Source organism: Scylla paramamosain, chromosome 23, assembly GCF_035594125.1.
Source record: "Scylla paramamosain isolate STU-SP2022 chromosome 23, ASM3559412v1, whole genome shotgun sequence".
Taxonomy (NCBI): domain Eukaryota; kingdom Metazoa; phylum Arthropoda; class Malacostraca; order Decapoda; family Portunidae; genus Scylla; species Scylla paramamosain.
The window spans coordinates 13640937-13668287 of NC_087173.1; the positions used below are offsets into that span (position 1 = coordinate 13640937).

Consider the following 27351-nt stretch of genomic DNA (forward strand, 5'->3'; position numbering starts at 1 on the left):
TTCGTTGATACTGTCCTTCTTCTTCTGTTTCTCCTCCCTCTTTTTTTCCTTTTTGTCCTCCTCCTACTTTTCTTTTTCTATTTGTTTTCTTTCTTTTCTGCTTCTTTTCAATTTTGTTTTTGTTTTTTTCTTTTCTTTTTCCTCCTTTGTATTTTCCTCTTATTTCTACTCCCTCTTTTCTTCCTTCTCCTCGTCCTTCACTTCTTTTTCTATTTTTATTTTTTTTCTTTTCTTGTCTTATTTTTCCTTCCTCTTTCTTCTTCTTTCTCATCTTCCTCCTCTGATTCCTGACAAGAAGCACATTGTATACCAGACGTCTCGAGATTCATGCATGACCCTGAGTTTTGTCAATAAATCGAAGAAGAAGAAATGTACTTCAGAATCTTATGAAATGTCTTACCGCTTCACCAAATCCACGAACAGAAACAACAATTTGCTCGATCCTGCGAAGCTCGATAAAAGAAAGTGTAAGAATAAGTTTTTTTTTTGGGGGGGGGCATGATGAAGTTGTGTATATATATTTTTTATAAGAATATGGATGTGTTGAAAATATCGATAGTTGTCATTTATAGTGGAATGCGAAGTAGATGAGTGAATGAAATAAGTACATATGTGTAGATAGAGAAGTCACTTGAATAGACAAATAGTTAAGTCACATGAACTAATCACACAATCCTGAATAAAAAAATAAAATTGTGTAAACGAGTAGATAACTCATAATAGGTAAATAAATAGAATTCATTTAGAAGTCAGATAAATAGAAGGATACCTAAATAAGAACAAACACAAATTAACAAAACAAAACAAAACAAGAAACAGTAAAAACCCTTCAAATTCCAACAGACGAAGGGCGAACACATGCACCACAGCTACACTCAGGCAATGACACCAATGACGCTTCACTAATCAAGATGCCAACACTCAAGGAGAACCAGTGGCCTTGACATTACCGACTCCTGACTAATACACTGGCGGCCACTACACTGGCAACACGTGACACCTGACGGGCCCTGCAGTGAGGGGCGGGGTGGGGAGAGTGGAAAGGCCTGGCGTGTGAGAGAGGGTGGAATCAATCTCTCTCTCTCTCTCTCTCTCTCTCTCTCTCTCTCTCTCTCTCTCTCTCTCTCTCTCTCTCTCTCTCTCTCTCTCTCTCTCTCTGTCCTCGTACTTTTGTTGCCCCGCGCTCAACTTGGGTGCACCGCCACACAGACGCGGCCGAATTACAGAAGCGACGTAAAATCCAATTCGAAATGAGACTTGACCAGTTGCTACCATGATACTGTCTACTTCTGGGACTCACTATCTGTATGAGGTGCCCCGTCACACAAGTAAGCGGCTTTATTGGGGCAGGAGGACACGGAGGATAAAGAAGAAGAGGAGGAGGCCAGAGGGTACAAAAGGAAAGAGAGAAAGAGAGGGAGAGGGCAACAGTAGCAAGAGAGAGAGAAAAAAAAAAAAGCACGTATATGTTATGCAATCCTCGTAAAGTGTTTTCATTATTCTTTTGGACAGGAGAGGGATAAAATTGAACGTGTGAGAGGAAGATTTAGAGTTAGAGCGTCGAGGAGGGAAGTGAAGGCAAGGGCCGTGGATGGAGCATAACGAACGAGGCGAGGACGAAAGTACAGTGAAAAGGGAACGTTGAGTCGACAGTGAAAAGTTTATTACGTGCTTTCTGTCTGTATAAAACGCTTGTAAAAATGGACTCTATACACACACACACACACACACACACACACACACACACACACACACACACACACACACACACACACACACACACACACACACAGAGAGAGGTGGGGGGGAGGAGGTGGTAGTATATATACAATAGGTACGTTTTTATTCTTCATTTTTCCTTTTTTAAATTTTCTGTTTCCTTCCCAGACGCCAAAATGTCAGACGTACCTGCATGACAGTCACTTTAATATTTCCTTCCTGCGAGCTTCGTGTCAATTTAGGGAAAAGTGTCTTAAACGCCACGGCTTTTCCTGCATGAGTGCTTGTAATTTCAACGTTTACGGGGCTAAATGATCACATGCTTGCACACGCGCACACACACACACACACACTGAATTCTAGACGAGGTGCAGGAAATACTTTCTCTCTTTCAATGTTATTTTTTTCCCTTCAGAGTGACGTGACGTGTACATAAAACCAACACGTTATCAGGAAAGGAAAAGTTATCTCCTTTTTTCTCCTCCTTTCCAGTCCCTTCTTTCCTACTGCTTTCGTTACCCACTTCTTTTTTTTTATTTCTTTTAATCCTTTTCCTGATCTTTTTTGTGTAATTATTATTTAATTCCTTTTTTTTCTTTTATATCGTCATCAGATTCACAAATATTATGTTTAGATACATTAATTTCATCACTTTTTCACTCCTTTCATCAACCACTTCTTTTTTTATTCTTTTAATCCTTTACCTGACATTCATTTTCTTATATAATCATTATATTTCTCCTCTTTATCTCGTCTCCTCATCAGATTCAAAGTCTCGAGTCTAGATGCATTAATTTCATAATTTTTCTCCTCCCCTCCTCAGACCTCGTCGAGAAGACACACACCTGGGCGTCTCCAGGATCCTTCTGACACACAGGTAAGCCCACGTGTCCATTACAAGTCGCTCAGGTAGAAATGAGGTAAGGATCAAGGCTTACCTAAGATCTGCTCCCTGTCCCTCCCCCCTTCTCTCTTTTTGTATTATTCTTTGTATTAATTATCTCTTTGGCGTCGTCTGTGTCCTCTTAGTGTGCGTCTGTTCTCCTCATCCTCCTTTTTTTTTTTTCCTCCTCTTCCTCCTCCTCCACCAAGAGATAGTATGCAGCCATCCTTGAGGGCTGAGGAAGGGGAAGGAGTGAAAGGAAGTGAAGAAGAGGCACAAGAAGAGTAGGAAGCCTGTGCAGGGCGGAGAGGAGCAGGTAGTGTGCAGGCTGGAGGAGCAGAGGCTTGTTAGATGAGATTACTGGGCGGAATGGGCGTAATTACACCAACCAATAACTGCAAACGTAAACTTTCGGGTCGTGGCGCCTGAATTACCGCCAATAATTATCTGGGCAGCAGGCGATTCCCACACCCTGGCCACCGCTTTGCCGCCGCCCGTGACTCTGACTCCCGGCCGGCAATGCAGCTCGGGTTGTTCCTCCGTCAGTAGAAGCAACTATAAAGGAGGTTTAGTGGAGGAAAGCTTGTATTGTTGTCAGTGTGGCGGGTTTATGTTATCACGTGTAGTTGTATGTATCGAGAACACCTGAACATCATTACCTGTAGTTGTTTATATCGAGAACACCTGAACATCATTACCTGTAGTTGTTTATATCGAGAACACCTGAACATCATTACCTGTAGTTGTATGTATCGAGAACACCTGAACATCATTACCTGTAGTTGTTTATATCGAGAACACCTGATTCGCTTCTCGTGATAAGTTATGATGGTCTTAATCAGTGAATCGTTTTGTCTCTAACATCATGCACCGTTGCTGTCATATACTGTGTTCTGCTTTTGTTGCTTTTCTTCCTCCTCTTCTTACTCTTTATTTTCCTCCTTCTCTTCCTTCTTATTTTTTATTCTTCTTCTTCTCCTTGTTCTTGTTCTTGTCCTCTTTCTCGCTCTTTCACTTCTCTCTCTCCCTCCCCTTCTCTTCCTCCTCCTCCTCCTCCTCCTACTCCTCCTCCTCCCTCCACACAGACACACTTCTCCCCTCTTCCACTTCCATTTTCACACCTACAATTGCGCTACAAACAGCAACATAACAGCAACAACAAAGACAACAAAATGAGGGCAACAGTTCACTCCACAGACTGCCTTTACTATGCGTCTCTTGACACGGACAGAGTAACATCAGTGAAAGATCAGAAGTGAGGGACAACTGACACTGCCTCTGTGAAACGCACCAGTGGAAACAAACTCACCCCAACCTCGTCTTTTGCGTCTTCCTCCCCCACCGACGCCTTGAAGATTAATTAGAGCGTGTCCAAGGAAGGAAGGGGGATTTTGCAGGTTGGTTTGCTGTATTACTATGGCCAGTGGATATCGGGTGGACGAGAAAGACGCTTACTGGGGTCTGCTGGGTAGTCTTCATGTGTGATATGGCTGGAAACTGTACTCGGGAAGGTGGCTGTACATAAATTCAGTTGCTTCTTAGATATATTGAGTTAATTCTTAGAGATAATTAAGTAGGGATGCTTGAAAGGTTTAGATTTTGAACGGTATCGCTTTGGTGGTTTTGAGAAGAAAATTAGAGTTCATTTTTGGGAATTAAGGTATGAATGATGTGTGTGTGTGTGTGTGTGTGTGTGTGTGTGTGTGTGTGTGTGTGTGTGTGTGTTAAAGTTTCATGTTTACTGTACATGTTTTCCTCTTCACTATGAGATGACCAGAGAGAGAGAGAGAGAGAGAGAGAGAGAGAGAGAGAGAGAGAGAGAGAGAGACAGAGAGACAGAGAGAGAGAGAGAGAGAGAGAGAGAGAGAGAGAGGCAAAATGGAAGAGGAAAAAGCAAGAAATTATCGAGTGAAAAGGAGGGAGAAAAATGCCTTCATAAAACCTTCTCTCCAGCCTTTGTGGTAATGAAATTATTGCTTCCACCTCCAGACTAAATCCTCTCTCTCTCTCTCTCTCTCTCTCTCTCTCTCTCTCTCTCTCTCTCTCTCTCTCTCTCTCTCTCTCTCTCTCTCTCTCTCTCTCTCTCTCTCTCTCTCTCTCTCTCTCTCTCTCTCTCTCTCTCTCTCTCTCTCATCCTTTCATCCTGCAACTCTCCCCTCTTTGTCCTGCACTTTTATCCTTCAACTCGCCGTCCTCCATTTTCCTTGTCCTCGCCCTTGTCCTATCGCACGCTGCACTATTTTCTTATCGGGACGTGTGTCTGTTATTTTTTTTAAACTTTCCCAGTAAAAAAAAAAAAGTTTTTGGAGCACTGACGTGTGTTGAGGAAAAATATATACACCAGTCTTTCCCGTTCATGTTTGTCACAGAGGCGGTGTTTGTTTGCTTGGCTGTTTGGAAATAGTGTCGTTGGTGAAATATATAAACTGGATTAAAAAATGTCCACTTTTTTTCTTTTCTTCTTCTTCTTCTTCTTTTTTAGGGAGGGTGAGAGTGGGATTGGAGGGAGAGGAAGATATTTGTCTGTTATTCCAATAATATCTCAGAATTTTAAAAGTTTTCTAATTTTTCCTCTCTCTCTCTCTCTCTCTCTCTCTCTCTCTCTCTCTCTCTCTCTCTCTCTCTCTCTCTCTCTCTCTCTCTCTCTCCACCCTTGGTTGGAAACTTCCCTGGACGAAAGGAAAAATTCGTTTGAAAATGGCCTGTCATTATTTTATCAGACCTCGTGGCGGTGGCGGAGGCGTCCCGTGACTGTCCCTTAATTAGATATATTTCGATTTCTTCTAATGCCGTTACTTTTGTGCCGGAGGGAAAAACTCAGCTGGAGTTTCATATATAAGTTATGACACTCCTAAGTTATGAATGGCGGAAAATAAGTGTGATGGTAGGATGTTAATTACTGTCTTAGGGGGAGATTTCGTGTACCCCTTCCTCCTTCTGTTCGTTTTCTTCTGTCTGGGTTTCTGTGTCTCGTTTTCTGTTCGTCTTTGGCTCCCTGTGTCTCCGCGGAACTCTAATTATAACTCCCTGACACCTGTGATGCCCCTTTGTTCGTCCTAATTTCCCTGCGGTGCTGCCAGTTTTCGTTATAGTCTTCTTGTCCCTCTCTTTGTCCCTTTTGCGCTCTTCCTCTCTCTTTCTCCCTCACCCTCCTCCATTTGCTTCCCAGACTCGCTATGGGGCCGCCGGTGTGTGCCGGTGACGACGCAAAAGCAGTTCTCAACTTTTCCGTAAAGATTAATTTGGCCCTCCCACCTGGCGTTTCGGGAACACCTCAAAGGCCGCAGGTGTTCCGGGAGCGAATATGCGCTAAAGTAATTGGAAGTTGGTCTTTCCTTTCCGTGGGGAAGTTTGGACGTAAGCTGATTATTACCATTGTTCTGCCGGCTGTTTTGTGTTGCTGAGTCGAGCTGTGCGGGAGAAGAATGTGATATGTTTATGCCTTCGTCTTGTACTGCCTTTGAGAATACGGGTTTAGGACTGTGAGATTGGGGAAAATGTAACCACGCGTACACTTTTATGATACTTATCGTTGGTGGAGTGAAGCTGCCTTAGTGGTTGACGCTCAGGGAATATAATGGTTGAGTGTCGTGGCAATGGCTGTCGACGTCTGCCCGGAAGGAGTGTTTTCATGCCGTATTTTTCTCCCTTGTGGAATTGGTTTACGCCGCAATAAATATTTAAAAAACACATGCAATCGCACTTTTGTTTTGGCAACACGACTTGCAATACGAGCTCACGGATTTTCGCAGTCGTTAGCAAGACTCCCTTCCTCTCCCTTCCCTTCCCTGCCTTCCCTTTCTATCCCCCATCCCACTTCCCTTTTCCCTCTTCCAGTCACCCCTCTCTCCCTCTCCTCACCCACACCACCAGGGTTCCAAAGCGCTCCTCCAACTCACACGTATCGAGGTGAAACTATCTGAAAATCGCCTCCAAGAAAACTTTAGTGGGTCAACTTGTGCCACTGACTCAGGACTGACTTGTTTAACTTGCTGACACTGGCAGGCTGACGGATCTGATTTTCTGCATCGGTAGTTTATGCACGGCTGGAGGAAAGAGGAAGACTAGCAGTTCGACAGATAGGCAGGGAGGGGGGCAGGTGGAAACAAGATACTATGAATGGCTAGAGGAAACAGGCAGAACAGGAAACGACAGGCAGACAAGCAGACAGGCTGAGGGATGAGGACAAGTTAATGGTAAACCTTGGTGTTATTCTCTCCATGCTAACTGATGTGCCGTGAGAGAATTACCTGCCCAAAGCAATCAGTCGAAGTGCCGCAGGTAAATGTGTAGTTCACCTGTTCCTTGGTTAACTGTGTATTTATTTATTTAGTTGCTGTGTGTGTGTGTGTGTTTGTGTGTGAGGGCAAGAGTATCACGACAGTAAAGTTTTTGCGGCGTTCCCCATTTATGTGTGTGTGTGTGTGTGTGTGTGTGTGTGTGTGTGTGTCAGTGTGTGGGTGTTTTTTGTGAGGAGTGTTGTGGAGTGTTTAGTGTGGGGTTAACGCTGAGTGAGGTTGTGGTATGTAGCTTTCATACCTTCCTCTAGTTGGTTTTTACTCCCTCGTTTTTCCTCCGAGTGCCCCTCTCCCTTATTTGTTACGACTCTCCTCTTTATCCACCACCTTTTAAGTCATCGTCCTCCTCCTCCTCCACCTCACTCCTTCACAACCTCCTCTATTATCTCCTCCTGCCGCAAGATGCCCCCCCACTTCTGGCAGAGTGAAAAAAATAACCATGGTAATAGCACTCAGGGTTCCGTGTCAGCACTTCGCCTTTCCCTGCACGAAACATTTAACCAATTACTAGTTTTTCCAGGAATTCGTGTACCAAAGCTTTGCCTGGCTGGCCCATCACGAGAACGCTCCCCCACCCAACACACGCCTATACTCTACAAAAATAAGTAAATAAAACAAATGAATACAGAACGAAGTGAATGAATGAATAAAACACTCTTACTGCTGCTGCTGCTGCTGCTGCTGTTGTGGCGTGGACTATAGAAACCGCGCAACACTAAAACTTCTATTCTGAGGCTCGTGTGCTGCCTGATAACGATTTGATTTCTGTATCCTGCAGTGAAGTAAAGACAGGTGGAATGGATGAGCGAGAGGCCACGACACACACACACACACACACACACACACACACACACACAACACACACACACACACACACACACACACACACACACACACACACACACACACACGGATAGACAGACAGATAGATAAGTCACCTAATACATTGTATAACTATATACACACAAATTATATACATATTTACATAATATATATATATATATATATATATATATATATATATATATATATATATATATATATATATATATATATATATATATATATATTATATATATATATATATATATATATATATATATATATATATATATATATATATATATATATATATATATATATATATATACTTGTCAAATATGTTGCACACAGAACTTCACACACTAACTAGAAATAAACACACACACACACACACACACACACACACACACACACACACACACACACACACACACACACATACCGTGCCACCTGTCTCCCTCTCGCTCTCCTCATCCCCGCTGCCCTGTCTGCCAGCTAATTATCGGAGATGTTGCCTAGCGACGGGAGATCCAGGGCGCGGGACGGGAAGATATTTGGTGCCAGTGACGGGATGGGATCTGAGGGCAGCGGCGGGAAGGAATGTGGGTCCAGGGACGGGAGATGTGGAGGCAGAGACGGGAGGAAATGTTGGAGGATATATTAGTTTTTGGAGGGAAGGTTATTATTATTATTATTATTATGAATATTATTGTTATTATTATTATTATTATTATTATTATTATTATCATTATTACTATTATTATCTTTATTATCATTATTATATTACATATTGTTATTGACATAAGTTTGCTTCTGCTGCTGAGAGAGAGAGAGAGAGAGAGAGAGAGAGAGAGAGAGAGAGAGAGAGAGAGAGAGAGAGAGAGAGAGAGAGAGAGAGAGAGAGAGGATAGACGGAGGATGGAGAGTGACAGGCGAGGGAGGGACGGAGGAGAGGGAGATGGGGGGGAGTGTATAGCGGGGAAATTGATCCTCCACAACAAGTATGTCACGATCTATTGTGTTCATGGTAAGGGATCGCCTTTTGCTTCACCACTAAGGGCTACCCTAGTGCAGGATTACCGTGTGTTTGCAGCGTGTAAGAAAAAAAGTAACTGACACCTTTGATCTGGTCTCTGGGTGGACATACGGCTCGCCGCTACAAAGGCAAAACTAATATCATAGTAAGACTAACCTTGTTGTGATGACCACGTGAGGTGTTGGGAGAAGCCACTGCCTGCCTCAGTACAGAGTTGTGTTCGCTGCGTCAAGAGTTGTATTATCTTCCTCAGCGCTTCTGCAATGTTCCTAGTGTCCTGAGGCGGCAGCAATCCCATGTTTACTTTTCGTTTGCTCTTCTCTCGTCCAGCAGCTCACACACCTGCACATCAGAGGCCACACAGTCACCATACCCACGCACTGCACGCCGCTGCACGCCCTGGCTACTGCTCACAGGTTGTGTTTTCAAATTACAAGCAGTAACCAAAACAGTCCCACATTGGACCTTCGCGCGCCAAGTAGTGACGTCAAGTTTGCTGCTGGCGGAGAGATACACCTCCCTGACGGTGAGACGGTGCCACCTCATCATTCATTTCCTGCATTGTTTTATCCTTATGTGTGATTTTTCTAAGCCGTGATGGTTTGTGATGAAACTTACAGTGTTAACATAGCATAATTTTAAGGGTTTATAAGGACAGTGGATGTACGTATAGTTTAGTAACATCACTACCTCATCGTAACTATACTACTTGCCTCCGCCCCTTCCTCTCTCCTTCCCTCCTTTCGTCCCTCCTTCCTTCAACCATCTCTTCCCTACGCCTTCCCACCGCCGCATATCCAGACACCTCTGTACACCACAACAAATTTGAAAAGAGGATATGCAGGGAAGAGTTTCAAGTCATAGTAAAATATTGGTAACACTTCAGAAGACGTGGAAGAAATCGTATTCAATCTTATGTAGGCTGCTCATATATTCATAATCCTATATACAGGTTTGGGAGTGTCTTGTATTACGCATGTCATCTTTCCTTTTCGTTATCGTTGTTGTTATGGTTCTTCTCCTCCTCTTCCTCTTCCTCTTCCTCTTCCTCCTCTTCCTCCTCCTCCTGCAGCACTGAATCTGAGATGCTTGGGGTTACTCCATCTTCGTAACGCTTCCCCTTAAGGCAAATCTTTTCGATATTGGAACACTTCCCGCCACGGACGAGTGACAACCCCGCGCGTCCTGACAATCCTAGGAATCCAATAAGTGTCGCCAGAATTTACGACGCTTCGTGAATAGAATGAAGTAGATGGCGACCTGGCAGCGCTACCCCCGCAATATCCAGCAATAGTGGAAGTAATAGCAGGAGTATTAGTACGTACGGAGCAGTATAAGCAGTAGTAGCAGTAGTAGTAGTAGTAGTAGTAGTAGTAGTAGTAGTGGATAGTAGCAGCCTCAATGATAACAAAAAGTAACACTATAGGCAAAGTTACATTGTGTGCGTTTGTATCATCTGTCTATTCAGCTGTAAATGTACCCCATGTGTGAGTGTGTGTGTGTGTATGTATGTGTGTGTGTGTGTGTTGTGTTGCACCAGTGAGCTCAGCCACAGTGGTGTATCACGGCGTGTGCCGGTGTGTGCGTGGCGTGTGCTACCTCTGACAGCGTCCATCATGAAAAAAATGCTTTGAACTCCGGAACAACTTGTCGACAGGGAATAATGTCCAGCCCAGAAACGATGCCGCTCAGATGGAGTGTAACACATCGCCCCAAATCGTAGCAGTCGCCTGTCATTATGTTACCGTCAGAATGTAGCATCGATTACGTCATTAAAACCCCTACAGGTTAGATATTCCTGCAGCAAGGTTACGTCAATATCGATCGGTTATTGAAATATTTTCACGACATGAGCGAAATCATACTGTATATCACTAGAATCTATGGAGATTTAACAGAAGCTTTAAAATCATAGAAAAGTTAATATTGATGAATGTCCTTAGAAAAAAAAAAGAATATCACCAGATGATAATGAGAGACATTCGTTTCAAAACTTAAGTGACAATGTATTTTGCATATCTTTCTGAAGAATTACTGTACTGTTGCTGGAGAGGAATGAGTCACAAGCAAATGCTGTAATAGAGAATAAAGTGAGTCCGCTTCATAGGTGAGGCAAATATTTCAACCAAAAATGTTTTCAAAATATCATAGCGTGTAATATTATTTACTTATTTACTTGTTATTACATTCATTCCTTTATCCCAGTGACGAGCTGTAAAAATGTGCTTGTATTTCCATTCCATTCTTTCTAACTGAAATGTACACCTTTGCCTTTTCAACTCTCTCTCTCTCTCTCTCTCTCTCTCTCTCTCTCTCTCTCTCTCTCTCTCTCTCTCTCTCTCTCTCTCTCTCTCTCTCTCTCTCTCTCTCTCTCTCTCTCTCTCTTTAAGGTAACATTGGGCAACTATATGTATATATACAGTAGATATGAATAGAAACATTCATAACAAGTGTATTGATCTGTTACTGGTGCTTATCTAATCTAATATAATAATACACTACTGGTATGTATCATCCAACTTGTATACGAGTACGCCATGTAAGTACACCTTGACACAGCTCTTATGTGGAAGAATAGATTGTGTTATGTACTGTTTGTGCAGCCTTCCCTGCGCCGCCGCCTGTCACGTGCACTCCAGCGTCCACTTCCTTCTGTACACCAATCATTCTTCAAGGAAAGGTCACCGCAGTCCCTTGGCCATTGAAGGGACGCCTACAGGGAGCAGCGCACACAACAACAGCCCTGGGCAGGCCTTTCCCTTCCAGCATAGTCCCACACACACACACACACACACACACACACACACACTGTTCATTCTTCATTCTTTATATGTACACACAACAGTACCAGATTCCCTTCTCCTACACCAGCACATCCTTAATAGATGTTTTGCAATTGTATCTGCATGTAGTCCCTCCTCGCCCCTCGCCTCTCAGAGCCTCGCCCTTCCCTCAGGTACACACACGAGGCTCGCGGATGTTATTGTCACAGCCTTGTGTAACGCTGGAAGCCTGTGTGTTCCTTTGCCCAGCGCTGCCTCGCTTGTTTGGGGAGCTTCAAGTTAAGCTAGTAGAGGGATAGAGGGGAAGGGAGAGAGAGGGGGAGAGAGTACCAGAAACTCCGCCTAACAGACAGACGGACAGGCAGAAAGTGAGTGTAATATAAGGTGTACTGATAATGCACTTCCGGCCGACAGGACACGTGACACCCATTGGATTCTCATTTTGAAGTTTTTTTTTTTTTTTTCGCGGGCGGGTGTGGGTTGGATGTGTTGTACTGGAAATGTAACGAGGAGGAAAGTGGACAGCAGGTAGACACACACACACACACTCTCTCTCTCTCTCTCTCTCTCTCTCTCTCTCTCTCTCTCTCTCTCTCTCTCTCTCTCTCTCTCATTCGCGAGGGACTACCGCCCGTCACCACTTTTGAACTTTAATACCTAAACTTTTTAATTCTGAGACGCTCCTCCGGCGGTGCGTCGTGACAAAAAGTTGCGAACATTATTTTTGCAGAGTTTAGCCGCCGCCTTTACATTTCGTTACGTCCTCCTCTCGGTCATTGAGTGGCATCCCTTCAGACACCTGTGGCGGAGATGACGCGGGCAACACGACATGGTTATAGAAGTTTTCCTTCACGCATTGCTTCCAACTCCCGAATTTAGTTGTAGTGAGGCTGAGGTGGCGCTGGTGGCGGCTGAGTACTCGCCTTTCTAACCCAAGTGATACCAGAGTTCGTCCTCTTTAAGTTTGAAATAGCCAAACTTATATCAATATTTAATATCGAGTTTCTTACAAATATATACATTTTTCAAGGTTCGTCCATCTACATTCACTTGAGTATTACATGTGTTTCAAAAAGACTTCCCTCAAATACGTGTCTACTAAACTATTCAGGATGCAATGCGCGTAGTTTCACGGATTCTCTGACTTTAGAAAATATTTTACTGTGAATAAAAAATCTTGCTCACAGATATACCGTTGTCAGATTCGTTATGGTGTGCGGAGATGGCTGGATATGTGGTGGTGGAAAGGTGGACGAAAGGGAGACACGGTGGAAGACACGAAAGAAGGAGAGTGGGTTGGACAGAAAGAGGGAGGGAGCGCTAGTTCTACATAACAATACATAAAAAAGACAATGATTTTTAAAGTGTACTGAGATCTATTATGATTAAAACCTTGAGTAATGTTATCAAAACCTTCTATACTTCATCACGAAGGCCACGAAAACTACACAAGGACGGACGCAGAGCCGAGAGGAGGGAGGGAGTGAGGGAGGGGCGGAGGGCGGTAGTATAGTTAAGATGAGGCGTTGGTGCTGTTGCTAAACTATACGTACATCCATTTTACTTTTAAAACCATAAATCATACTATGACAACACTAACTTTCATCACAAACCATCAAGACTTAAAAAAAAAATTACGTACAAGGTTAAAATAATGCAGGAAATTAATGATGAGGTGGCACCTTCTCACCGTCAGGGAGGTGTATCACTCCGCCAGCAGCAAACTTGACGTCATGGGCCAGGGCATGCAGCGGCGTGCAGTGCGTGGGTATGGTGACTGTGTGGCCTCTGATGTAGAGGTGTGTGAGCTGCTGGACGAGAGAAGAGCAAACGAAAAGTAAACATGGGATTGCTGCCGCCTCAGGACACTAGGAGCATTGCGGAAGCGCTGAGGAAGACATCACAACCCTTGACACAGCGAACACAACTCTGTACTGAGGCTGGCACTGGCTTCTCCCAACACCTCACGTGGTCATTGCAACAAAAGGAGGTCAGTGTTTATATGAAGTGACTAGACTTGCCCTTGTAGCAGGAAATTCCCTTCCCTACCCCGCCACCCCCGCCATGACTGTATCAGCTGCTTACATATCAGCTGTGCCTCCTTTGTATCCTCTCTCACACTGCAAACACGGTCTTCGCGCACCACAGTAAGCCTTACTGGTGAAGTACACACGATATATTATGTAGAAGGCAATGAATCATACCACTTTGTCGAGGATAAATTTTCCCGCGCTTCCATCTTATGCTCCTCCCCCAATGTCTTCCTCCCCCTCGCCTCCTCCCCTCCCCTTCTCCCACTCCTTCACGTAATCCTCTCTTTTCACCGTCTCCTCCTCTCCCTTTGTAGATGTTTATATAAGGTTTTTACTCAGTATAAGATATGTTTTCGCATCTTATAATATGTGACACGTCATGTTGCTCAGAGAGAGAGAGAGAGAGAGAGAGAGAGAGAGAGAGAGAGAGAGAGAGAGCGTGTGGAGACACGTGGCAACTATGTGAGTAATAAGTTTATTACATAATATTTAAGGACTCTTTCATTCATGCAACGATTACTGCTTGGAGGTCAGTTCAGTTAGAAAGCTTTGCTGGCTGTTCTGTATATCAGCGACTCGGTGTACGCTTCATCCTGCAGGAGTAGCCACCGGTGATGCCACACGTCTCCACCACCCCAATTCATAAGCTGCAGAGCTTTGGAGGAATGCGAAGCCAACTCACTTGAAGTCGAATCGTTGAAGCTCCGGAATGAAGTCATCATGAATATAGTGATAAATGTTGCACTTCTTTCTCGTATTCATAGATACACAGACGCTTCATGTTTCTAGAAGCGTGAAGTGAATGAGATGATTCACTTGGAGTGGAATCTTTGAAGCTCTGGAATGCAGTCACGATAGATAAACATGTATAATTCATTTCCTTTCTCGCATTATTGATACGATTATTGAATTAGCGGGAAGAACATGGAAAGGATAGTGAAATGAGAGTAAGAGTATGGTGAATGAAAGTGATATTTAACGTAGAAACTAATCAGTGTAGCCTTCAACAAATTGCCTCGCCTCGCCACACGAACACCATCCTGGCAGCTCGCTGGCGGGACTGGCGGCATGATGTAGTGGTGCATTTGTACATCAATTTCCCAGTATAGGCAATTTACATATATATGATGCATTAAACCAGTGGCCGCCCTCTGAACTTACCCAGCCGTATCATTCCATAAGGCCAGACGTTCTTTATATGTGCATGTCTATAGGAACTTTGATAATCTTAATTCATATCGGACACGCAAAGAATAGGCACGTGATGTAAGCCAAGAATTGTGCAAATGTATCGACAATGTAACACAGTACTTCTAAGGCGGTGTACCAGTGTAGCGAGCGCCGTCTTAATCCCTCCCTCTCTAAGCACTGAAGCCCATTTTCCTGCTGTAGAATCTTGTAGTTTTAATGGTGATGATTAACGAAGCGCTTCACCAGTGTATCGAATAATCTTTGAACAAATCTTGAGAGTTTGACGGACTTGCTTTGACGTGAATAGATAGTAATGATGTGCAGTGTCCATTTTCGAGACGTGATCATTCGGCTCCCCGCGTAGGTTTAATTAGGCCACATCGGAGCACACCAATACACCGAAATAGTACCTGGACGTGTGTGTGTGTGTGTGTGTGTGTGTGTGTGTGTGTGTGTGTGTGTGTTTTGTTGCCGTCCCCATAACGTAACTTAAACGACCTTCATAGTTACTGGTATCTTGTTTGCGAAAATAATGGTAATGGTGATGATGATGATGATGATGATAATAATAATAATAATAATAATAATAATAATAATAATAATAATAATACCAGCGATTGCAATCTATTGTAAAAATGCAATAATTCAGCTCCGACATTGTGATTTGTTCAAGGTCGATGAAATACATGTAATGCAAAACAACGATTGCAAAAATATTTATATATAAAGGAGAAAAAATATGTATGTTGCATTATGCATTGATGTCCTTCTCTCTCTCTGTGTGTGTGTGTGTGTGTGTGTGTGTGTGTGTGTGTGTGTGTGTGTGTACGGTTTCCATATGTCGTAAAACACTTCAAAATGCGACCATAATATGAACTCGTGCATGCTCGTGGTATATACGAGTATATTCTTGTATTTATCAGGTATATATATATTCTCTGACAGGGATCCCCCATAGTTAGCACGCTGACCCAAAGATCTTATTTTATCGCGGGTAAAATTCATGTGGAATGTTCGTGGTGTGCATTCCTTGGCGTGCGTAAAAGGCAAGAAATAAGAAGAGATGAGCAGCGGCTTGTGTGGCAGTAAGTGGGTCATTAGGGCAATTTCGGGGAGACGAGGACAGTTCGTGCATGTATTTACCATTACCAGACCACTATGCTCAGCCTACATTTCTCTTCCCAGACCCTCCTCCTCCCCACACTCTGCCTTCTCCTTCCAGCTGTCTGGCTCCTCCCCATTACACCCCTGCCATGCACTCCACGCTGCACCTCCTCCTCCTGTATCAATCAATCTACTATCTCCCCATCGTCGCTTCACTTCACTTCATCTTCCCTTCACTCTCATCTCCCCACCTCCACTTCTACTCCACACCATCAGTCTTCTTTCCATCTATCCACCTAAATCTGCTCCGTAAATGCAAATTCCACCTTGCATTCCACACCCTATCACCTTTTTCACTTCCACCCTCTGCAACCAAGATCTTAAACTCCTGTCCTTCTTACTTTCTCCCCACTAACATTCCACTCCCTGCCAAACTCCACCTTGCACTCCACACTCCTCCATTTCCCAGTCAACCCAAGCAGTCTGTCCCCCCCATTCCCCGTCCTCTCCCATTCCGCTGCCATTCCCTACGAGAGCAGCATGCCGCCCTGTCTACAGCATTCGTGCCGAGAGGGAAACAATTAAACTCGGGTATTATCCCATTGAGGATGACAAATTGACAGCTTTTGATGCAGCACACCGCAATCAGCTTCCTTCCTCCCTCCTTTCCTCGTTCTTTTCCTCCCCATCTCCCTCCCTTTCCTCTCTGTCTCATTGTCTTTCTCTCTCCCCATGTCTTTTTTTTTTCACTGTTCAATTTTCCATTCTAATCTAGTTTGTTGGCCAATTTTCCTTCTCATAGGCGTGTTTCTTGTTTGTTAATCTCCTTTGTGGAAAATGTTCGTCTGCCCGCGTCTCGATCCTTGAGTCAGAGGTAGAGAGGGATTCCTGGCACTAGTGAGCAGTAGTAAGACTAAATAAAGCAGAGGAGAATGAAAGGTAGGAGACGAAAATTAGTAACCAAGGAACAAGAGGAAAACCAGACGAAACTTTAACAGGAGAAAGATAATAAACAAGGCGAAGATGAAGGACGAGGACCCAAGAAGGAACACAACTTAACAAAGAACAAGAAGACAACCATACAAAACCTAAACATAAGGAGGAGGAGGACTATAAATAAAACAAAGAAGAGATTGAAAAGCAGAAGACGGACACTAGACAACCTAAGAAAAAGATGACCAGACGAAGACCAGAGAGAGGAAAACGTGGCTAAGATAGAAAAAAAAAAGTATGAGACAGGAACAAGTGAAAAATAACAAGAAAAATAACAGAAAACATAAAGGCAAGACACGGATGATATTACAACTTCCACGAGGACAGAATGCACAGTTACTTGAATGAAAGGCACCGCGACTTCTGTGAACTGATTCTACAATACTCGCGTCACTTCCAGCTGGGAGAGGAGGGCAGGTAGGAGGCTGCTGGGTAATAGAAAATTATGGAAGTATGAAGCAGAGATCGCCAGGACCTATCAACTAAAATTGTCTGTCAGCAATTGTTGTGAGAGATATTTTGGCCTGGCTCAAATTAAATCACTGAATTGGGAGGGCAAGAGAGAGAGAGAGAGAGAGAGAGAGAGAGAGAGAGAGAGAGAGAGAGAGAGAGAGAGAGAGAGAGAGAGAGAGAGAGAGAATGTGTCTGTCAAAAAAATAAATAAATAAATAAACATCATAAAGAATAAAAAATGACTGAGCATATTACGTCTCTAAGAACAGATAAAGATAATAACAGGTGGAAACTATGCATTTATATACGTAATCTCAAGGTCTCATTATCTATGTATATATTTATTTGCTTATTTATTCAGTTGTCGTGGCGGCGCAGTCTCCGTGAGGTGGTGCACGCCTCTCCGTCACTGCAGTAGCCATGAATATTGGCGCGTCCTGCTGCCGGTGTGATTTACATTCGGATGGATATTTAAAAACGGCGTGGCGAGGCGGGGAGGGAAGGGGTTTTGCTCTCCGTCCGCTCGTGATGATTGCATGTTCCGCCGGCGGGAGACTGTTCGTGTATGCTGGGCTGTGCTTGCTGTGCTTGCTCGTGTGTGTGTGTGTGTGTTTATGTGCACACGCCACGCAAACGTGATTTTTTTTTTTTCTTGAAATCTCCATAATTTCCTTAGGTGCATTAAGGTATTCAGCGCAGTCGTTCCTCTATCAGTCAGGAGGGAGCGAGGATTCCTGCCTTAAGGAGAATAATTATAGGCACCTCCAGCTGCGGCTTCATTCTTTCACAGGGGGTGTAATCACTGTAATAACTATATATGCCACCAGCTGCTGCTCCATGCATCCTCTGTGGACGTAACTCGGGTAGCCGCAGGGGGTATAATCACTGTAATAACTAAAGACGGCACCAGCTGCTGTTCCATTCTTCCAGTGTGGACGTAACTCGGGCGGCCATTGGGCTGCATTCACCTCACAGACCCAGGAAGAGCCTCGCCAGGCCCTAACAGATTGAGAGCTCTTCCTCGATTCGTTGGGTGGTGCATGGCTGTTTCTAGTTAGTGGAACGATTTATGTGGTTAATTTAGATAACGAACGAGACTTTGGCATGTTAACTTGTCGACGGATTTCCAGCAATTGGTGTCCAGTTCGTAGCTTCTTAGAGGTGTTAGTCTCGGGGCTGTACACACGGGGAAGCTACGGTGCTGAGTTAGGATAAAAACTCTTCGCTCAGCACCACTTGGCGTTGTCGATATATGTGCCACATGACAAAGAACAGGAGACTCAGTCCGTCTATGTGCCTTGCCGTGCCTTGCTGTTGCGTGACAGACACTGAAGAACAACCTAGGGAAGAGAAATAAACCCTTCGATAATGCTTGCCCTCGCATAATCACAGATATTAGCGGAGAGGCAACTTATCAATTCAGGTATTGTTCCGTGCGACCAATCATAACGTAATGCTGCATACCTCAGGCCGCCAACCCGTGCTCGCGTGCAGGACATGAATCACGAGGTATAAGTGCCACTCTTGCCTGGGGTTCGATCATGCTCATTATTCGTAAGAGACAACTAAAGGCCAAGGACAAGCCCTCGAGGTCTGTTCATATATTCTGCCGACACTTTTTGGAATGCCAAGGACGTCTGGATTGGGGCCCACCGGGAGTCACAGGAGGGAATAGCTGCTGCTGTTGTCAATGATGCGGCGCGTGTTGATCCCTTAGTCGTGCCAGTTACTGAAGTAAGTTTCAGACTTTACCTTCAACTAAAAGCGTATCTACAAAATATTTCCGTCTGAAATATGTATATTCATGAAAGAAAACGCGTTCTTTTCACCATTTACAAACATTTTTGCAATTGCATCTATTTTTGAATCCATACACGTACCCCCCGCAGAGGCTTTGTGCCAATATTTGTACTCCTCAAATGCCGAACAGATGCGATTGTAAAATGCGTAAAAGTATTGCAGTACAGTTTTTCCCGCAGCTCCCTTCATCAGGCAATGCAGGAGAGATTAATTATTCGAAAACATTTTTGTCGTGTATGAAACTGCGCAGTTGTCATCAGTGTTTGCAGTTTTGAAAGGATGACCGAGGAGACGCCATACGTATTGTTGTATTCGGTGCTTTATCCAAGCCTTGCCTATCTATCTTTCTTTAAGTGTTCCTCTTCAAGTCCATGTATAATTTCTTACCGTATTAATGTATTATAAAGTGTTGTGGTAGGGCAGACGCAGCCATATTTTTAGACTATCATTTGTTAATTTTCTTCTCAGAATTTCACATTTAAGTTAATCTTTTCCTATATTTTTGTGTGATTAATTGGTATTGGAGTTGGGCAATCTTAGCGGCATCATTACTTTATTATTTATTCCTTTTTCTCTTCGGAATTTTACATGTGATTTACAGAAACTGAATCGTCTTTTGTTTTACCTTCTCAGCTTGATTAATTTGTATTGGGGTGTGGTAAACTTACCTTAGCAATGGTTTACACAATCGCTAACCATTCTCTTTTCATGACTTCGTATCCAATTACCGAAACTGAATTGTCTTTTTGTTTCATCCTTTCTGTTTAATTAATTCTTATAGAAGTAGCGCAATAATTTTAGGCAATCATTTATTATTTTCTTTTCATAACTTCATATTCCATTTATTGAAACTGAATAGTCTTTTATTTTATCTTTTTTTTGTTTCATTAATTTGTAAGTACGATAACTGCTTCCATTTCAGGTTCTTGCACTTTTTTTTCGCACCTTTGTCTTTCCAGTGCACAGCTGATAGATTTCCAGCCACGCGGTGTTTTTACTGTGCACAGGTGATAGATTTCCAGCCACGCGGTGTTTTTACTGTGCACAGGTGATAGATATCCAGCCACGCGGTGTTTTTACTGTGCACAGGTGATAGATTTCCAGCCACGCGGTGTTTTTACTCAGTGATAATGAACACCGGACGCGTCGTGGTGGGAGACTCCTCTTTAATTGGCGGACTCTTGCGTAAATGAGTGAAGTGAAATGAAAGCCAATTATAGCACCCTACCCTCGACTTTTAGCTCTCTCTCTCTCTCTCTCTCTCTCTCTCTCTCTCTCTCTCTCTCTCTCTCTCTCTCTCTCTCTCTCTCTCTCTCTCATGTATCAATATTGTTCGTAAATATTTGGATTTCATTTCTGGTCTCTTTATTCTTAACAGTCACCATCCACCAACACCAGAACCACCACCACCACCACCACCACCACCACCTGAAGTCCTACCACAAGCAGCAATACACCACCACATACATCATCACAACCATTAACACCACCACCACGAGTGTCTATCAAGTTACCATCATCACCATCACAACCACCAATATCAACTTCATCATTATTACATTCCTTTCCCTCCTTTTATCATTTCATCTACCTTCTATTCGCTCTTTATTTATTTTTCTCTCCTTCACTCCTAGTACACCACTTCATATTCCCTTCTTTATCCTCTTTCTCCTCTTCCTCCTCCTCCTTATCCTTTCCTCTCCTCTCCTCTTCTCTCCTTTCCTCTCCTCTCCTAACTTTTTCTATTCTTCCTTCTTCATCGACTTCCCTCCACTTCATGTTCTCTATCTCCTCTTCACGGCCGCATTGTATGGAAGGAAAAAGGAGCACGGAGGCGTAAAATGAACCCTAATGAAAGAACTTTACGCAGATAACTTTGGAATGAGAGGCAGATGTGGGACGACAGACTCTCTCTCTGTCTCTCTCTCTCTCTCTCTCTCTCTCTCTCTCTCTCTCTCTCTCTCTCTGCTCATCACATGAATGCTTTCTATCAGATTTATAGATAGATAGATAGAAAGATAGATAGATAGGTAGATACATAAATAGATAGATACCGATAGATAGATAGAAAGATAGATAGATAGGTAGATACATAAATAGATAGATACCGACAACAAATTAGAATTCACACGAAACACAAGAAACACACATTACAAATTAACAAAGTCAAATCAACACGAACGAATAGTAATATGCATACTATTCACGGCCCATTAAACACACACACACACACACACACACACACACACACACACACACACACACACACACACACACACACACACACTGGCGTCCCATTTACTGGACTTCAAGCACTGTTACCGCTGCTCTACCTCGCTACATTCCGCGCCACCACCTAATGATTCGCCAGTGTCGCGTCCCTCACCACTACACCTGTCATTATCACACCTGCGGCGGCTCGGTAACAGCAGCAGCTTCAGGTTCCGGTTAGGCAAGTTGATATCGTGCGCCCTTCTGCGTCTGGCTAAGGGGAAGTGTGTGTGTGTGTGTGTATGTGTGTGTGTGTGTGTGTGTGTGTGTGTGTGTGTGTGTGTGTGTGTGTGTGTGTGTGTGTGTTGATAGTAAGTGTCCTTTGTTCTCTTCTGTTTCTCTTTCTTTATCTCTGCTATTTTTACCTATGCTTGTTTCATCATCTCGTCTCTTCTCTTATCTTCTTTCACGTATCGTCATTTCAGATTTTTTTTCTCCTTTTCTCTGGTATTTTCTTTTCTTATTTCTCCTCTCTTCTCTTCTCATTTCTCCTATGCTGCTTTCATCTCCATTTCTTTTCCTATATCTTGTCTCCTCATTTCTCTTCGTTTAATTTTTATCTTCTCTCTTTTTGTCCTTTCTTCTCTTCTCTCCCTCTTCTCATTTTATTTCACTTCGTTTCACTTCAGTCCTAACTCGCTTCTCTTCTCTCTTAGCCTCTCTTCTCCTTTCCTCTCCTCTCCTCTCCTTTCCTCTCTTCCCCTCTTCTCTCCTGTCCTCTCCCCTCCCCTCTTATCTCCCCATCTATACAAATTTGTCCTCCTACGTACCTGTTGTCCCTCCATTGCTGTTTTCTGTGTGTCTTTGTACATTTATCTTTGTATTGTTTATTTTTTTTTGTTGTATTTCTTTCCCTTTTCGAATATAAATGTTTGTATGATTGATTTTGTTTTTTTTAGCATATTTGTTGTTGACTCGCCATATTTGCCTCGTGTGTGTGTGTGTGTGTGTGTGTGTGTGTGTGTGTGTGTGTAAATAAATTCTCGTAACATACAACCATACAACATTTCACACAAGAGAATCCGCTTGCGTTAAATGCCAGGGAGAGAGAGAGAGAGAGAGAGAGAGAGAGAGAGAGAGAGAGAGAGAGAGAGAGAGAGAGAGAGGCTTAAAAATACACCATACAATAGTAAAAAAAAAATCACACACACACACACACACACACACACACACACACACACACACACACACACACACACACACACACACACACACACACACACACACACACACACACACACACACACACTTCTTTGACTTCACGTGAACTTTAGTGAGCTCAGATAATACCTAACCTGACCCGCCCTGTGTGTTTCCAAGGCCTTGTAATAACCTCTGCCCTTCCTCTCCCCCTCCCCTGCTGCGAGGTTCCCGTTAGGCAAGAGTTAGTGAGTCGTGTCCAGATTAGGTGACGCAAGTTTGGTATTTGCAGGTAGAGAATAATTTGGATGAACAGTCATGGAGGTGGAGGGATAATAATAATTATTATTGTTATTATTATTATTATATAATAATAATAATAATAATAATAATAATAGTAATAATAATAATAATAATAATAATAATAATAATAATAATAATAATAAGATGTGGTTTGTGATTGGCTGTTGCAATGCAGCGCAAGTTTCCTATTGGTCGCGCCCGATTACAGTTGCCAGCGAGGGACAACCTCCCGAGCCCCAACACGCTATCCGTGGTGCACGTGCTTCCCTGCCTGTGAACCCTAAAGACGGTGCTCTGCAAGGCGGCAACACTGTGTGCATTTCTTGACAACTCCAAACTCTCCAGTGTCAAGCACTTTCCAAGCACCTCAGGTATCCTAAATACTAGTGTACCCTAGTGGGACATTCAGTCTGTCAGATGACAGGAGACAGGATGGATGGTAGACGCTCCTTCAGCACATACATGCGTGGGGAGTGTGTCGTGGAGAATGGCGACATTCTCCGCGGCCCCCCACGCACTGTCAAAGTATCCATGGGAGATCCCGACGCGAAATCTTTCTTCTGCTGTTGCTGGCCACGAGGGCCTCGCTTCAAGAAAGTAGCCAAATTCTTTTTCAAACCGCATAAAGAAGAACCCAGTCTCCAGAAGTACACGTCTCTGGAGACTGTGATGTACATGGACGGCATGGTTTTCCGCGAATACTGGACGCCAGGCAAGACGGCTGTCAAGGTCTCCATCAAGCAGCGGCGCGGAAAGAAGGTTGTCCTCTTTGGCCGCCTGGCAACCTTCCTTCAAGAGATGGAGAACCGAAATTCAGAAAAGTTCGTTCTTTATGTCACGGAAACCAGCTTCAAAATTGTTCAAATGGACCGAGCGGCTCCAGGCGGCGACGAGACCGATGCCGCTGAGAAACAGAAAAATAAGCCGTTACAAGAGAACGATAAGTACGAGTGCGCTAAACGCGGGGATGACGAAAACCAAGTAAAGATCGACTACGCGACTTCCTTGTTCAACAGTTTTAAGAAGAAAGATAAACCCGTTAACATCATAACAACTCCAGAAATTGTAAAGTTGCCGCCAGTAATCTCCATGCAAACCAAGAACGTGCGGTCATTCAACAAAGACGCTCCTGCTGCACGCCAACAGCAGCGCAGCGCACCTCGTACCGTCCGTCGCGATAAGCAGGCGTCTATGAAGCCTAAAGAAACAAACAAAGAAAAACAGATCGTTCAGGTTCAGGAAATACACAAGAAAGACATTCCATTCGAGAAAAAGAATAATGCTGATGAAAATACCACTAATAAGAAAGTCAAAGAAGATACAGAGGAACAAAACCATACAGAGATGAAGAAAGAATCAGGAACAATGAGTGAAGTACAGCTAGTTCACGAAAAACACAATGAAAACGCGGAAAGTGTCGAAAAGAATCCAGCAGAAGAGAAGAGCGCAGTTTCGGAAGAATATGATAAAAATGAGTCTGAAGAGACTGAAGGAGACACCGAAGATGTGCAAAGCGTCCCTACAAAAAACAGAGAAGACAGATGAGGAAGAGAAAGAAGATACTGAGAAACAAAGAGTTACCGAGAAGGAAATGAAACCAGCAAAAATTAGTGAAATGCAGCTAGTTCAGGAAAAAGACGATGAATATCATGAAGGCGAGAAAGCTAATACTCTTGAAGGAAAGGAGACTAGTGTTTCGGAAGACTATGATGCGCATGACACTGGAAAGAAGGAAGTGGTTGTTGAAGATGTGAAAAGTATCTCTCCTGAGAAGGACATTGCAGATAAGGAAATTAAAGAGGGACAGAATTTTGAGAAGGAAGCTGAGAAACAAGACGTTATTGAGAAAGTTAACCTTCCCTCTATAACCAAACTTTTGTCTTTAACCAAAGTCATCGTGAAGAACAGTACAAGGAGAGAGAAGATACGGAAAGCAATGCTTTTAAGAAAGAAGAGAGAGAGTGTGTCGCTTGGCAATGTGAAGACAACATCACCGGTGGAAAAAATGACGACGCGGAAGAATATAGGGAAGGATCAACATTTGAAAAAGAAGGTAATGACTTGCCGCCACAAGAACACCGCGATGGCCAATGTAAGCAGCAAGTGGAGGTGGTGGAAGGCCTCCCCACCAACACCGGTGAAGAACATGACGGCGAGGATGAAGGTAAAGAAGGAACTGGAGTTAAGAAAGAAGACGTTCTCGTGTAGCCATTACCGTTATGTCCGCCAGCTGAAAAGAAACAATCAAATGTCAGGAGAGAAGAAAAAGCGCTGCAACAAAATAAATCTGAAATCCGTCCGCTGTAAGATCGACACCCATTACAGCCTACCTACTGATTATAAACCTGATCTGGATTTGAAGGTACTGGAATCACAGCCGCCACCCTCAGGCCCCGCGCGAGTGAAATGGGCCCGAGAGGTGGCTGCCCTTAAGGCTCGGCTGCGTTCACAGAAACAGAAGAAAGGGCGGACTAGTGCGCAGAGCCTCCATCACGGGTCGCAAGCCGCTAAACACTGAGTCACTCGCACTGAGGACCATCCTAGTCAGTGCAACCGAGAAAATTGGAAAAAAGAAAGTACAAAAACAAAGTAAGCTTTCTAACTATGGATTAAGGAGCCTAATCACTGAGTCTTTACTGAGGAACATGCTTGTCAATCGAAACCCGAAATTAGACCAAAAAGAAAAGTTTTTCATCCATTAATTAAGGAGCAAGAACACTAAGTGATTCCACTGAGGAACAAGGTGGTGAGTGAAATCCAGAAATTAATGACAAAAAAATAAAGCGCTTAAAGTTTGCAAAGAAAAAAAAAGAAATATTAATCTATCTGTTATTGACGAAACAACTGAGTGATTCTTCAGCGAGGAACAAGAACATTCGTGACACTAAATGAAAAATAATGACGTAAAAGAAATTAAAAGATAAAAAAGATAAAGTAAAAAAAAAGTAACAAGAAAGTCTTTGCTCTCATAACCTATGAAGTACGAGTATATTAATCGACTGTCAATCCGCGGTTGAAACCAGAAATTAATAGAAAAAAAAGTAATTAAAGTATCTTCATTAGATAAGGTGCCTAAATATTTTGAGTGAGAGCAAATCAGAAAACGATGACAAAATATAAAAAAATAAAAATCCACCAAAGAAATCTTTATACAAGTTATTTTAGAATGCTACGATTTGAGTGTTAACCTGCTGAGGATCAAGATTGTGAAAACCAAAACAACGACAAAAAAACAAAGAAAAGAAAAATTCTATCCAGTATTGGTGAAACAGCCATTGATAGTGAGAGGAAAACTGGTGAAATACGGCTATTAACAGTGAGAGGAAACAAAAGAACAATGGCACAAATAAAAACAAGGAAAAAATAGAAAAAAAATCTTAACGAGGAAACAAATTAATTAAGTGACTCTTCACTAAGAAAACAAGAAGTAAGGAAAAATAATAATAAAAAAAAGATTAAAAAACAAACAAAATACTGTACCGTAACTTAAGAAGTCTGATTTAATTATTAGTCCACTGAGAAAGAAGACTGCGGGTGGAAAACGGAAAACATTAAAAAAAAAAGAAGAAAAATAGTATCTTTTAATGATGTAATCACGTGACTCACCACCGAAAAACTAGATTCTGAGAGGAAGCCACAAAATGATAAGAAAAAGAAAAAAAATCATAATGGAAAAAGTAAAAAAAAAAAATAATAAAATTTTTTAAAAATGTGAAAAAAAGAAAATGAAACAAAAATTACCAAAAAGAAAAAAGTTTACAAAATTATGGAAATAGTGTTGAAGTAAAGAAGGCAGAATATTAAGGCAAGTAATGAAAAATTTTAAAAAAGCCAGAAAATGGTGACCAGAAACAGAAAATAATACCGAAAAAGTAAAAAAAAAAATAATAATAATGAGGAAAAGGAAGATAAGTAAAAAAAATCCAGAAAATAACAAAAGTAATAAAAATAAAAATAATGAAAAAATAGTGAGAAAAAATATAAAAAAAGAAAGAAATAAAGACATCAAAGTAAAAAAAAAAAGCCAGAAAATAATGATAAAAAATAAGTCAGAAAATAATGAGAAAACAGTAAAAAAAGCCAGAAAATTGAAAAAAAAGCAGAAAATGATGACAAGAAAGCATTGACTAAAATAAAAAAAGCTGAAAATAATGAAAAAAAAACAGTAAGGATAATTAAAAACTCAAAAATTATGCTGAAAAGAAAAAAAAAATAATAATGAGAAAAAAAATGAAAAAAGTAAAATAATAATGAAAAAATATAAAAAAATATAAATAATAATGAAAAAAGTAAAAAAAATAATGAAAAGTAAAAAAAATAATAATAATGAAAAAGTAAAAAAAGATAATAATGAAAAAGTAAAAAAAAGAAAATAATAAAAAAATAATGAAAAAAAATAATAAAAAATAATAATGAAAAAAAGTAAAAAAAAATAATGAAAATAGTAATAAAAAAAAGTAAAAAGTAATAATGAAAAAAGTAAAAAAATAATAATAATAATGACAAAAAATGAAAATAATAC

At 42.2% G+C, this 27351-nt stretch overlaps 1 protein-coding gene across 2 annotated transcripts in view; it reads left to right on the top strand.

Annotated features, from left to right (window-relative positions):
* The window catches only part of LOC135112249 (Y+L amino acid transporter 2-like), a 168078-nt gene that overhangs the window by 11954 nt on the left and 128773 nt on the right, over positions 1-27351 (top strand). For both annotated transcript variants that reach the window (XM_064026510.1, XM_064026509.1), the window contains exon 2: positions 2543-2596. The gene's annotated coding sequence lies outside the window, so the exon portion shown is untranslated. The remainder of the gene's footprint in view (positions 1-2542; positions 2597-27351) is intronic.